At 47.8% G+C, this 13872-nt stretch overlaps 1 protein-coding gene across 1 annotated transcript in view; it reads left to right on the forward strand.

Moving 5' to 3' along the window:
- Window positions 1-1110: 1110 nt before the first annotated feature.
- The window catches only part of LOC144600196 (UDP-glucose 6-dehydrogenase-like), a 49973-nt gene continuing 37211 nt past the window's right edge, over window positions 1111-13872 (forward strand). The window contains exon 1 of the mRNA XM_078411686.1: window positions 1111-1283. The gene's annotated coding sequence lies outside the window, so the exon portion shown is untranslated. The remainder of the gene's footprint in view (window positions 1284-13872) is intronic.

Genomic DNA, 13872 nt, shown 5'->3' on the forward strand with positions numbered 1-13872 from the left:
TGTCATATGTTGAAAGACTGGAGCGACTGGGCTTGTATACACTGGAATTTAGAAGGATGAGAGGAGATCTTATTGAAACATATGATTAATAAGGGATTGGACACGCTAGAGGCAGGAAACGTTCCCAATGTTGGGGGAGTCCAGAACCAGGGGCCACAGTTTAAGAATAAGGGGTAGGCCATTTAGAACAGAGATGAGGAAAAACCTTTTCATTCAGAGAGTTGTAAATCTGTGGAATTCTCTGCCTCAGAAGGCAGTGGAGGCCAATTCTCTGGATGCTTTCAAGAGAGAGTTAGATAGAGCTCTTAATGACAGTGGAGTCAGGGAGTATGGGGAAAGGGCAGGAACGGGGTACTGATTGTGGATGATCAGCCATGATCACATTGAATGGCGGTGCTGGCTCGAAGGGCTGAATGGCCTCCTCCTGCGTCTATTGTCTATAAACCTGCATTTCTTTGAAATGTGGGAGTAAATGGCAGTACCCGGAGAAAACCCACGCAGTCACAGAGAGGCCCCTTCTTCAATCGGACCCGAAACCCCACCTATCTATCCTTTATCTCCAGGATGCTGCCTGACCTGCTGGATTACTCCAGCACTTTGCCTCTATCATTGGTATATAAACCAGCACCTGCAGTTCTGTCGTACTAGTTTCAGTCGCCCTGTTGAGTTTCACTGTATGCACTCGTCATCCCTTCCCCACTGCCGACAATGAACCGTGGTGGGCTCTGCGTTTCCTGGACCTTGACCATCGACGCTGACTCTGATTTGTTATGTACCTTTTCAAACCTCTAGTTCTCCCCTGACTCTCAATCTGATGAAGGACGTGGACCGGACACGTCAGCGAATCCCTTTGCTCCAGTGCCCGCTGAGGCACATCAGATGGTTGTTTGTGTGTGTGTGTGTTTGTGTGTGTGTGTGTGTGTGTGTGTGTGTGTTTGTGTGTGTGTGTGTGTGTGTGTGTGTGTGTGAAGCGGTCTAGGTGTTGGATGGGTGGGGTGGGGGGGGTTCTCTGCAGAAGCTGGGAGGCGGGAGCTTGTCCTCTATCCCCTCCCATTCAATCCACATCAGCAGCGACCTGACGCCGGCAGTGGGAGGGTTGAGAATCGACGCTTGCGTTACATCGCATCGCATCACATCGCATCTGCGGGGGATGGTTGTCGGGGCCGGAGGCGCTGGGACAGACAGAGTCAACGAGTCCGCAATTAAACAAGCGGTTGCAAGTGAAACTCGCCTCCTGCTGCCTCTCGCTCTCCACCCACCCCGCGAACCAGCGCCAAGCCCAGGTAAGATTGCCCATCCCTGCACAGTTCTGTTTTTGTCTTGTGTTTAACCTTTTTATTTAAAAAAAATTATTTCTGGGAAAGGGGAGGTGGGGGACTTGTTTAGGAAGCGAGGGCCCGAGAGGTTGCGTTTTAATAACCTCTTGGATTGGGCATTGGAGTCACTGCTGGCGAGATATAGAGATAGATATATCCCATCCCATCCCATCCCATCCCATCCCATCCCATCCCATCCACGCGTGGACGCAGTGGCTAATCTCATTCATTCCATCCCCCACCCCTCTCATCAGGGGGTTTGTACCGGGGATCGAACCAGCCCTCCCTCCCTCCCCGACGAGGGAGAGAAGTAAACCACAGACACAAGAGCAAACAAAAAAGAGAGGCAAAAGAAAGTGCCGGAGTAACTCAGCGGGTCAGGCAGCGTCTCATTCATTCAAAGTTACACAATCTTTCGTACATACCAGAGAAAGGGGGAGAGGGGGGGAGAGAGGGGGGGGGGGGGGGGGGACGTAAAGACGAACCACCCCCCACCCCTTCCCAATGGAGAAACAAGGAACTGCATGTGCTGATTTACAAGGGAAAAAAGGCACAAAGTACTGGTGAAATCTCAGTCAGTCAGGCAACTTGTAGAAACAAGGTACTCAAGATGCTTTGGTTCACCCCAAAGAGAGACACCAAGTGCTGGAGTAACTCAGCGGGTCAGGCAGCATCTCTGGAGAAAAAGGATGCTTGACGTTTTGGATTGTGACCCTTCTTCAGACGCATCTCTTGAGATTGTGGATAGGTGACCCTTAGAGTCATAGAGTCTGGCTCATATCCCTCTAAACGTTCCCTATACATGTACCTGTCAAAATGTTTTTTAAACATTGTGATGGTGCCTGCCTCTACAACCTCCTCCGTTAGCTTATTTCATAAACCCACCATCCTTTGTAAAATGTTGCCCCTCGGGTCCCTGATAAATCTTTCCCCCCTTACCCCCCTGATAAATCTTTCCCCCCTTACCTTAAATCCACGCACTCTGGTTGAGTTAAGTTTAGAGATACAACGTGGAAACAGGCCCTTCGGCTCACTGAGTCCGCACCAACCAGCGATCCCCGTACACTAGCACTATCCTACACACTAGGGACAATTTACAATATTAACCCCAAATTAACCAACAAACCTGTATGTCTATGGAGTGTGGGAGGAAACAGATCCTGAAGAAAACCCAAGCGGTTACAGAGAGAACATAAACGTCCGTACAGACAGCACCCATAGTCAGCATCGAACCTGGGTCCCTGGCGTTGTGAGGCAGTAACTCTACCGTTGCGCCACTGTGCCGTCCTGCACCGTCTGTTTTTGCAACTCCGACCTTTATCCAACAATCTGCCGATCAACCCCCCCCCCACTTCCCAACCCGTATCCACCTATCACTTGTGTAGTAAAGAACTGCAGATGCTGGTTTAAATCGAAGGTAGACACAAAATGCTGGTGTAACTCAGCGGGTCAGGCAGCATCTCGGGAGAGAAGGAATGGGTGACTTTTCGGGTCTTCAGACTGAGGAAGGGTCTCGACCCGAAACGTCCCCCTTTCCTTTTCTCCCGAGATGCTTCCTGACCCGCTGACGTACTCCAGCATTTTGTGTCCACCTCCACCGATCACTTGCCAGGCTTTGTCCTGCCCCCACCTCTCTTACAGCTTTCTCCCCAACCCCCCCCCCCCCCATTCAGTCTGAAGAAGGGACCTGACCCAAAATGTCACCTATCCATGGTCTTCAGAGATGCCGCCTAAGCCGCTGAATTACTCCAGCACTTCTTGAATCTTTTTTATTTGTAAACCGGCATATCTGGTTCCTTATGTCTAGCTTCACCTTTTTTGCTCTGTCTATTGTAGTTGAGTTTGAACTGATTATGTCAATGTATGGCGTATCTAATCTGTTCAGATGGCATGCAAAACAAAGTTTTTCACTGTAACTTGGTACACATAATAATAATAATGCATTACATTTATATAGCGCTTTTCAAACACTCAAAGACGCTTTACAGGGATTTCTAGAACATAGAGAAGTGAATAAATAGATAAATAAGTAAATGAACAGAGAAAGGAGACAGAAGGTGAGGTGACCTTCAGTGGTTGAAGGCAGTGCTGAAGAGGTGAGACTTCAGTGATGTTTTGAATGTTGTGAGTGAGGAGGAGTCTCTGACGGTTTGGGGTAGTGAGTTCCATAGGGTGGGAGCAGCGATGGAGAAAGCCCTGTCCCCCCAGGATCTGAGTTTGGTCCGGATGGGGGGGGACAGGAGATTGGCAGCAGCAGCAAAGCGGAGGGTGCAGGTGGGAGTGTGCCTGTGGAGGAGGTCAGTCAGGTAGGATGGGGCCAGGTTATGGAGGGCTTTGTAGGTCATGAGGAGGATTTTGTATTGGATTCTCTGGGGGATGGGGAGCCAGTGGAGTTTGTAAAGGACGGGGGTGATATGGTCACGGATCGGGGAGTGGGTGAGTAGACGGGCAGCGGAGTTTTGAATGTATTGAAGTTTACTGATGATTTTTGAGGGTGAGCCAAAGAGGAGGCTGTTGCAGTAGTCCAGACGGGAGGTGATGAAGGCGTGGATGAGGGTTTCTGCAGCTGTGAAGGAGAGGGATGGACGGAGACGGGCAATGTTTTTGAGGTGGAAGAAGGCTGTCTTTGTGATGTGTTTGATGTGTTTGTCGAAGGAGAGGGTTTGATCAAAGATGATTCCAAGATTCCGGATGTGAGGGGAGGTGGATAATGGGAGACCATCAATATTGAGGATGAAGTTTTGGGTGGATTTGGTGAGCGTTTTTGGACCAATGATGATGATTTCAGATTTGTTGCAGTTGAGTTTGAGGAAATTTGATTGAAGCCAAGATTTTATTTCAGTGATGCAGTTTGTCAGTGTAGAGTGTGTGGTGGTGGAGATTGACTTGGTGGAGATAAGGAGCTGGATATCATCGGCGAAGCAGTGGAAGTTGAGACCATGATGGCGGATTAATTGACCAAGGATGAAGAGGAGGGGGCCAAGGACTGAGCCTTGGGGGACACCTTGGGGGAGGGGAGCGGTGGGGGATTTACAGTTGTTAATGGAGATGAACTGGTGCCTGTCAGAGAGGTAAGATTTGAACCAGGATAGGGCTGTGCCGGTGATGTTAAAGGAGGTTTCAAGTCAGGTGAGGAGAATGGAGTGATTTATGGTGTCAAGGGCGGCGCTGAGGTCAAGTAGGATGAGGATGTTGAGGTTGCCAGCGTCGGAGGAGAGGAAAAGGTCGTTTGTGATTTTGACGAGCGCAGTTTCAGTACAGTGGTTGGAGCGGAATCCGGATTGGAAAGTTTCATACAGGTTATTGGTAGAGAGGTGGTATTTGAGTTGGGAAGCTACAGCACGTTCCAAAACTTTGGATAGAAATGGTAGGTTGGAGATTGGTCTGAAGTTGTTTGGGGTGTCAGGGTTGAGACCAGGTTTTTTCAGAATGGGGGTGACAGCAGCGATTTTGAGGGGTGGCGGGACGATGCCAGTGGACAGGGAGGAGTTTATTGTTGCAGTGATAAGTGGAGAGAGAGCAGGAAGACAATATTAAACCTAAACATGAAGAAGGGATCCACCCGTAAATGTCACTTGTCCACATTCTTCAGTGATGCTGCCTGACCTGTTGAGTTACTCCATCACTCTCTGCCTTCTTTGTTAACGCTGTGTTGTACCTGCTGATACCACCTCCTCTGACAACTCGTTTCGGTTACTCACCACCCTGCGTGTGGAAAACCTGCCCCTCAGATGCCCCTTTAATATGTCTCCCCTCTGCTGAACCTGAGCCCTTTAGTTTTAGACTCTCGTACCCTGGGAACGAGACTGTATGCGTACATGTCCGCTTCTTGTTGTTTTGTTAAGTCACTTCTCAGCCCCCTGCATTCCAAGGGAAAACTCCCCAGGGCTGCAGGTGTAGGTTTATTATTGGCATGTATACCGAGTTACAACGAAAAGCTTTGTTTTGAAAGAGATTTTCATATCACTTTGTTTCCAAAGAGATAAGAAAATACTGTGCATAAATACAATCAGGTCCACCTTGAGTGAAGACATTCCCTGAGGTCCACAATAGGGGTCTGACGAAAACTTGCACATTTAAGGCAGTCTGTAATTTCGGCAACAATGTACGATCGCTCAAGTTTACATCGGAAACCAGCCGGCAATTGTGGAGCTGTGCTTACTGAGAAGGCCGCGCGCTGCAGAAAGTGCCCAGACACAGCCGGGCAGTCAATACTCTCAGTGATGAACACGGAGTGCTGGAGTAACTCGGCGGCTCAGGCAACATCTCTGGAGAACGTGGACAGGTGACATTTCCGGTGGGGACCCTTCTTCAGACTCGATGAGTTATTTCGGGATGGGGATAGTGATTCTGACTTGTGTAAAATCAAGAGTTAAGTTGCAGTGGCACGGAGATGCAGTGGGGGAGTTGCTGCCTCACAGCGCCAGAGGCCCGGGTTCGATCGTGACTATGGGTGTTGATGTACGGAGTTTGTACGTTCTCCCTGCGACAGCGTGAGTTTCTCCGGGTGCTCTGGTGTCCTCCCACATTCCAAAGACGTGCAGGTGTGTAAGTTCATTGGCTTCTGTAAATTGTGAATTGTCCCCCATGTGTAGGATGCTGTTGGTGTACCGGGATCGCTGGTCAGTGTGGTCTCGGCGGACAGAGGGCCTGTTTCCGCTCTGTATCCCTAACTTAAACTAAACTAAAGAGTGTTTTATTGTCATATGTCCCGAAAAGGAACAATGAAACTTACTTGCAACAGCACAACAGATATGTAGATATAATACTCAGTAAACACCATAATACACAACAATTTTTTTTTTGTGTATATATATGTGTGTGTTTACACAAACGCACATGCACAAAACAAATAGATACACAAACAATAACAGTGCAAAGTCAGAAATAAATGCCCTGCAAGGTCGTAGTAATTCAGAACCTATTTAATAGCCTGATGGCTGTTGAGAACTGCTCCTTAACTTGGATGTTACAGTTTTTCAAGCCCCTGTACCTTCTTCCTGATGGCAGGAGTGAAACAAGCTGTGGCCAGGGTGGTGTGGGTTCTCTGATGATGCTGACTGCCTTTTTGAAGCAGCCCCTCCTGGAGCTCCCTTCGATGGTGGGGAGGTCAGTATCCATGATGGACCGGGCTGTGTTCAATATAATCAAACTCTGATTCTCCTCATCCCTCCTGGGGCGAGAATTCCGAGGATTCTCCATCCTTGCTTATCAGGATAGTCTGATAAAAGTCTCCAAACCAAATAAATTATTTTAGGATTTGGGAGTCTAAAGGAGGGTCTCGTCCTGAAACGTCACCAATCCATGGTCTCCAGTGATGCTGTTTGACCTGCTGAGTTACTCCAGCACTTTGTGTCTTTTTTGTTTAACAAACCACCATTTGCAGTTCCTTGTTTTTACTTTATTATTGTCACGTGCACTGAGGTACAGTGGAAGGCTTTGTTTTGCATGCTGTACAAACACATCAGATAATATTACACATCAATACAAACAAGACAAATGGGGATATACAGTGCAGAATATATGTAGGAAGGAACTGTAGATGCTGGTTTAAACGGAAGATAGACACAAATTGCTGGAGTAACTCAGTGGGACAGGCAGCATCTCTGGAGAGAAGGAATGGGTGACATTTCAGGTCGAGACCCTTCTTCAGACTGGGGGAAGAAGGGTCTTGACCCGAAACATCACCCAATCCTTTTCTCCAGAACTGCTGCCTGTCCCGCTGAGTTACTCCAGCATTTTGTGTCTATCTTGAGTGCAGAATATATTGCGCAGCATTGTAGCGCATCAGTTCCAGAGACAAAGTCCAATGTCAGCAATGGGGTAGAGGTGAATCAGACAGCACCCTAGCTTATGGAAGGACCGTTCAGAAGCCTGATAACAGAGGGGAAGAAGCTGTTGCTGAGTCTGGTGGTGTGCACGTTCAAGCTTCTGTACCTTCTGCCTGGTGGGCGGCACAGTGGCGCTGCTCCTCACAGCTCCAGAGTCCCGGGTTCGATCCTGATCTCGGGTGCTGTCTGTGTGGATTTTGCACATCATCCCAGTGACTGCGTGGGTTTCCTCTGGGTGCTCCGGTTTCCTCCTGCATCCCAAAGGCATGCGGGCTTGTAGATTAAATGATGGAGCAATAGAGTGTATGAGGTCATGGCTGGTTGGAGCAGACTTGGTGGGCCGAAGGTCCTGTTTTTGCGCTGTATCTCTAATCTCTAAACTAAAGCTCTTTGGGCGAAGGGAATCAAGGGATATGGGGAAAAAAACAGAACGGGGTACTGATTTTGGATGATCAGCCATCTGCGGTGCTGGCTCGAAGGGTCGAATGGCTACTCCTATACCTAGTTTCTATGTTTCTAAGTCTCTAAAGCAAAGGGGAAGATACAGAGTGCAGATTACAGTTCTTGGCTTTGTAGCGCATCAGTTCCAGAGACAAAGTCCATTCTTTGAATGACTTTAGACTTTACTTTAGAAATACAGCGTGGAAACAGCCCCTTCGGCCCATTGAGTTTGCGCAAACAAGCTTTCACCCCGGACACTAGCACTACCCGACACACGAGGGACAATTTACAGAAGCCAATTAACCGACAAGCCGGTGCGTCTTTGGAGTGTGGAAGGAAACCGGAGGGCCTGGGGAAAATGCAGGGAGAACGTTACAAACTCTGTTCGGAGCGCAGTGTCTGTAGAGTGAATGGTTGGCCACTTACTGTGAGACTGGCCCACACACAGGAGACAGGGGAAATGGCAGCGGCACATCTTTCCTGTCACGTCTGCAACAATGTTGAATGTTTAAATTAAACCGCACCTCATCGCAAAAATAGACAATAGACAATAGGTGCAGGAGTAGGCCATTCAGCCCTTCGAGCCAGCACCGCCATTCAATGCGATCATGGCTGATCACTCTCAATCAGTACCCCGTTCCTGCCTTCTCCCCATACCCCCTCACTCCGCTATCCTTAAGAGCTCTATCCAGCTCTCTCTTGAAAGCATCCAACGAACTGGCCTCCACTGCCTTCTGAGGCAGAGAATTCCACACCTTCACCACTCTCTGACTGAAAAAGTTCTTCCTCATCTCCGTTCTAAATGGCCTACCCCTTATTCTTAAACTGTGGCCCCTTGTTCTGGACTCCCCCAACATTGGGAACATGTTTCCTGCCTCTAATGTGTCCAATCCCCTAATTATCTTATATGTTTCAATAAGATCCCCCCTCATCCTTCTAAATTCCAGTGTATACAAGCCTAATTGCTCCAGCCTTTCAACATTCGACAGTCCCGCCATTCCGGGAATCAACCTAGTGAACCTACGCTGCACGCCCTCAATAGCAAGAATATCCTTCCTCAAATTTGGAGACCAAAACTGCACACAGTACTCCAGGTGCGGTCTCACCAGGGCCCGGTACAACTGTAGAAGGACCTCTTTGCTCCTATACTCAACTCCTCTTGTTACGAAGGCCAACATTCCATTGGCTTTCTTCACTGCCTGCTGTACCTGCATGCTTCCTTTCATTGACTGATGCACTAGGACACCCAGATCTCGTTGAACATCCCCTCTTCCTAACTTGACACCATTCAGATAATAATCTGCCTTTCTATTCTTACTTCCAAAGTGAATAACCTCACACTTATCTACTGTAAATGTAGTGCAGACCAGCCTGTTTAATCTCCTGTGTCAAATCCCCCTCCCTGCAATCTCTCCATAAGTCTTTGCTACACTCCCTCTATCATTCCTGCATACCCTGTCTTGTAATAAGTAACTTCGCTGATCCTTCTACAGATTTTCATAGCAGACCTGTGCAAAATATTGCAGATACCTTTTTTTAAACACAATCCTACATATTCTAAGCAAGATAACTTTTTTACTTTCATCTTTTTTTGTAGTAAAGGCCAAGATACTATTTGTCTTCCTAACTGCTTGCTATACTTGTTTTGTTACGTTTACTGCTACAGCGTGGGCACAGGCCCTTCGGCCCTCTGAGTCCGGGCCGGCAAGCAATCGCCCCATACACTAATTCTATCCTACACACTTAGGACGGTTCACCGAAGACAATCAACCTACAAACCTGCACGTCTGTTGAGTGTGGGAGGAAACTGGAGCATCCGGAGAAACCGCACGCGGTCACGGAGAAAGTGCAAACTCCGCACAGACAGTACCCGAGGTCAGGATCGAACCCGGATCTCTGGCACTGTGAGGCAGCAACTCTACCGCTGTGCCACCTCAGCTGGATTAGGTTTAAGAGGAGAGGGGATAGATTTAATAGGAACCCGATGGGCAACATAGAAACATAGAAAATAGGTGCAGGTGTAGGCCATTCGGCCCTTCGAGCCTGCACAGCCATTCAATATGATCATGGCTGATCATCCAACTCAGTATCCCGTACCTGCCTTCTCTCCATACCCCCTGATCCCTTTAGCCACAAGGGCCACATCTAACTCCCTCTTAAATATAGCCAATGAACTGGCCTCAACTACCTTCTGTGGCAGAGAATTCCACAGACTCACCACTCTCTGTGTGAAGAAATGTTTTCTCATCTCGGTCCTAAAAGACTTCCCCCTTATCCTTAAACTGTGACCCCTTGTTCTGGACTTCCCCAACATCGGGAACAATCTTCCTGCATCTAGCTTGTCCAACCCCTTAAGAATTTTGTAAGTTTCTATAAGATCCCCCCTCAATCTTTTAAATTCCAGCGAGTACAAGCCGAATCTATCCAGTCTTTCTTCATATGAAAGTCCTGCCATCCCAGGAATCAATCTGGTGAACCTTCTCTGTACTCCCTCTATGGCAAGAATGTCTTTCGTCAGATTAGGAGACCAAAACTGTACGCAATACTCCGGGTGTGGTCTCACCAATGCCCTGTACAACTGCACCAGAACCTCCCTGCTCCTATACTCAAATCCCCTTGCTATGAATGCCAACATACCATTCGCTTTCTTCACTGCCTGCTGCACCTGCATGCCTACTTTCAATGACTGGTGTACCACGACACCCAGGTCTCGTTGCATCACCCCTTCTCCTAATCGGCCACCAAAGGGTGGTACTGTGTGTGGAATGAGGAAGTGATTGAGGCAGATACAATAACAACATTCAAATGATATTTGGACAGGTACATGGACAGGAAAGACGTCAACATAAATGTTTAGCTTCCACAGATGCTGCTGGACCTGCTGAATCTTACAGTGGACTATGCTTTCATCGCATGGAAACAGACCATTCGGCCCACGCTGTCCACGTTGACCAAGAGAGGCTTTTAATTTGGTACATGGATCCTGTACTGTTCTGTGTTCTGTGATAGCTAAAGGAAAGTAGCTGTCCCTGAACCTAATGGTGAAGAGACTTCTGTACCTCCTGCCCGACGGTAGCAGTGAGAAGAGGGTAGGGATTCTTGATGATAGATGCCGCCTTCTTGAAGCAGCGCCTGGTGTAGATGCTTTTGATGGTGGGGAGGGCTGTGCCCGTGATGGACGGGGCTGAATCCACCACTCTCTGCAGCCTCTTGTCATGGAGTCAACTAATCAATCCCCCCCCTCACCTCATTATCACCTGTATACACCTATCACTTTCCAGACTTTGTCCACCCCCTTCCCGCCTCTTTCTCTCCCCCGGTCTCCTACAATTGGCAGGAGAGAGAAAAGGGGTGGGGCTGGAACAAAGTTTAGTTTAGAGATACAGCGTGGAAACAGGCCCTTCAACCCACCAGGTCCGTGCCAACCAGCAATCCCCGTACACTAGCACTATCCTACGCACTATGGACAATTTACAATCTTTACTGAAGCCAATTAACCTACAAACCTGCCTGTCTTCAGAAAGTGGGAAGAAACCAGAGCACCCGGAGAAAACAGTCACAGGGAGAACGTATTAACTCCATTCAGCACCCATAGTCAGGATTGAACCCTGGTCTCTGGTTCTGTGAGGCAGCAACTCTTGTAGCTTTCCCCCTCAACCCCCCCTCCACCCCTACACTCAGTCTGAAGAAAGCTCCTGACCCGAAACGGCACCTATCCATCCTCTCCAGAGATGTTGCCTGACCTGTTGGGTTACTCCAGCATTTGGTGTCATCTTATGTAAAATAATGGATGAGTGCCACACATAGGTATCATGCGATCTTGAATATCACACACAAAAGATGGAGCCAGATCAAATGAGAGAGGAGAGAATTGTATGAAACCCTAACACTGGTACAAACTTGTCCAGACAAGTATTTAGTTTGCGATCTGTGATTCCGGAAACAATTGGCCGTCAAGTAATATAGAGAGCTTACAAACTAGAAACTCAGCAGTCAGGCAGCAACTAAACAAAGAGAAATAGTCAACATGTCATGAACAAGACCCAATATCTGGATGGCCTTATAAATGTCTACAACCTTGTAGCCTTCCACTTTTTAAAAATCTATATTTTCCCTTGAACTGTAACACTATAATGCTTACAACACTGGATAGAGCTGCAGCCTTATGGCACCAGAGCCACGGGTTCAGTCCCGACCTCTGGTCCTGTGTGTGTGTGTGTGTGTGTGTGTGTGTGTCGTTTGTACGTTCTCCCTCTGACTGCTTGGGTCTCCTCCAGGTACTCCACTTTCCTCCCACATCCCAAAGATATGCCCATGCAGGTTTGCAGGTTAATTGGACCTGTAAACTGTCCCTCGTGTGTCAGGAGTGGATGAGAAAGTGGGATAACATAGAACTAGTGTGAACAAATGTGGGAAAATAACTGCAGATGCTGGTACAAATCGAAGGTATCAAGAAATGCTGGAGTAACTCAGCAGGTCAGGCAGCATCTGGGAGAGAGGGAGTGGGGGACGTTTAGGGTCGAGACCCTTCTTCACACTGAAGAAGGGCCTCGACCCAAAACGTCACCCATTCTCTCTCTCCTAGATGCTGCCTGACCAGCTGGTCGGCGTGGACTCGGTGGGTCAAAGGGCCTGTTTCCACACTGTATCTTTCCATCAATCAATCAGAAAAGAGTAGTCTCAAACGCCGGAACACATTGCAACACATTATTTCCAAGACGCAATACAACTGAGTCAGAAACTGGTAAATCACAAACACTCATTAGTACAAATCCACTCTGTAATTTCTCACCCACACAGATGACAAGATTCATGAACTAGGCATGCAGGCAGCAGGAGTCATGAGGTAAGAACAGCGTTAGCCACGTCTCAGTGACTCACAGACTCGTACAGCACATAAACAGGCCCTTCGGCCCAACTTGTCCATGCCGACCGAGACATTGGACTTTATCTCTTGACCTGATACACTACATATGCTGAGAACTATATTCTGCACTCTGTATCTTCCCCTTTGCTCTACATATTTGAGTTTGAACTGATTGTATCTATATGTGGTATATCTGATCTGTTTGGATAACATGCAAAGCTAAGCTTTTCATGGTACGTCGGTACGCGTGACAATAATAAACCTAAACCTATACTATTCCCACGTGGATCAACGGTTCAAGAGATTCAGAGACTAGAGATTAAAAATTTGAGCACAATCTAGGTTTAGTTTAGTTTAGAGATACACAGTAGTAACAGGCCCTTCAGCCCACCGACCAGCGATCATCCCTTGCATTACACCAGGGACAATTTACAATATTTACCAAAGCCAATTATGCTACGGACCCTGCAGGTCTTAGGAATGTGGGAGGAAACCGAGAGTACCCGGAGAAAACCCACGCAGTCACAGGGAGAAAGTAGAAACCCCATACTGGCAGCACCCATAGTCAGGATCGAACCCAGGTCTCTGGCGCTGCAAGGCATGTCTGAACCTCTAATCTAAATTTATAACTGGAATTACTTGGTAACCCTATCTAGATTATTTTAACGGTACATTTTGGAAACAGGCCCTTCGGCCGACTAGCGATCACCCTGTACACTAGTACTATCCTACACTTCGGGACAATTTTATAATTTTACTGAAGCCAATTAATTTACAAACCCTTGCGTCTTTGGAGTCTGGGAGGAAACCAGAGCCATTACAGGGAGAACGTACAATCTCCGTGGGGGCAGCGCCTGTAGTCAGGATCGAACCCGAGTCTCTGGCGCTGTAAGGCAGCAGCTCTACCGCTGCCTCACTCTGCTGCCCAACTGGTATCTTGTTGTGATCATCAGGTTCAGTGACTTATGTCACAACGCCCAATGTGTCTGCTTTGCGTAATGCAAATCCAACCTTCTCTTTCTCATCCTATTATTTGTACATCAGCTTCCCCTTTAAACACTTCTGTTAATTGTCTCGACTACCCTCTGACGAGCAAGTTTCACATTCTTCATAGAGACACAAGGAACTGCAGTTGCTGGAATCCTGAGCAAAACACAAAGTGCGGGAGGAACTCAGTGAGTCAGGCAGTAATTTATTTATGTACTTACTCCTAAGAGATACCGTTAAAGTTTGCTTCTTCTTAAAACAGACAACACACAATGGGTTAGGTAGACCAACAAACGCTTTACATATTGTTGGACTGTGGGTGACGAAATCTCGTCCAAAAGACTTGTTTTTTGGATGACAAATAAAGGTCATTCTGATTCTGAATTCTGATTCTGATATCAACCGGCGGGAGTGTCGGGGGTACATTGGT

The sequence above is a fragment of the Rhinoraja longicauda genome, chromosome 14 (genome assembly GCF_053455715.1).
Source record: "Rhinoraja longicauda isolate Sanriku21f chromosome 14, sRhiLon1.1, whole genome shotgun sequence".
Taxonomy (NCBI): domain Eukaryota; kingdom Metazoa; phylum Chordata; class Chondrichthyes; order Rajiformes; family Arhynchobatidae; genus Rhinoraja; species Rhinoraja longicauda.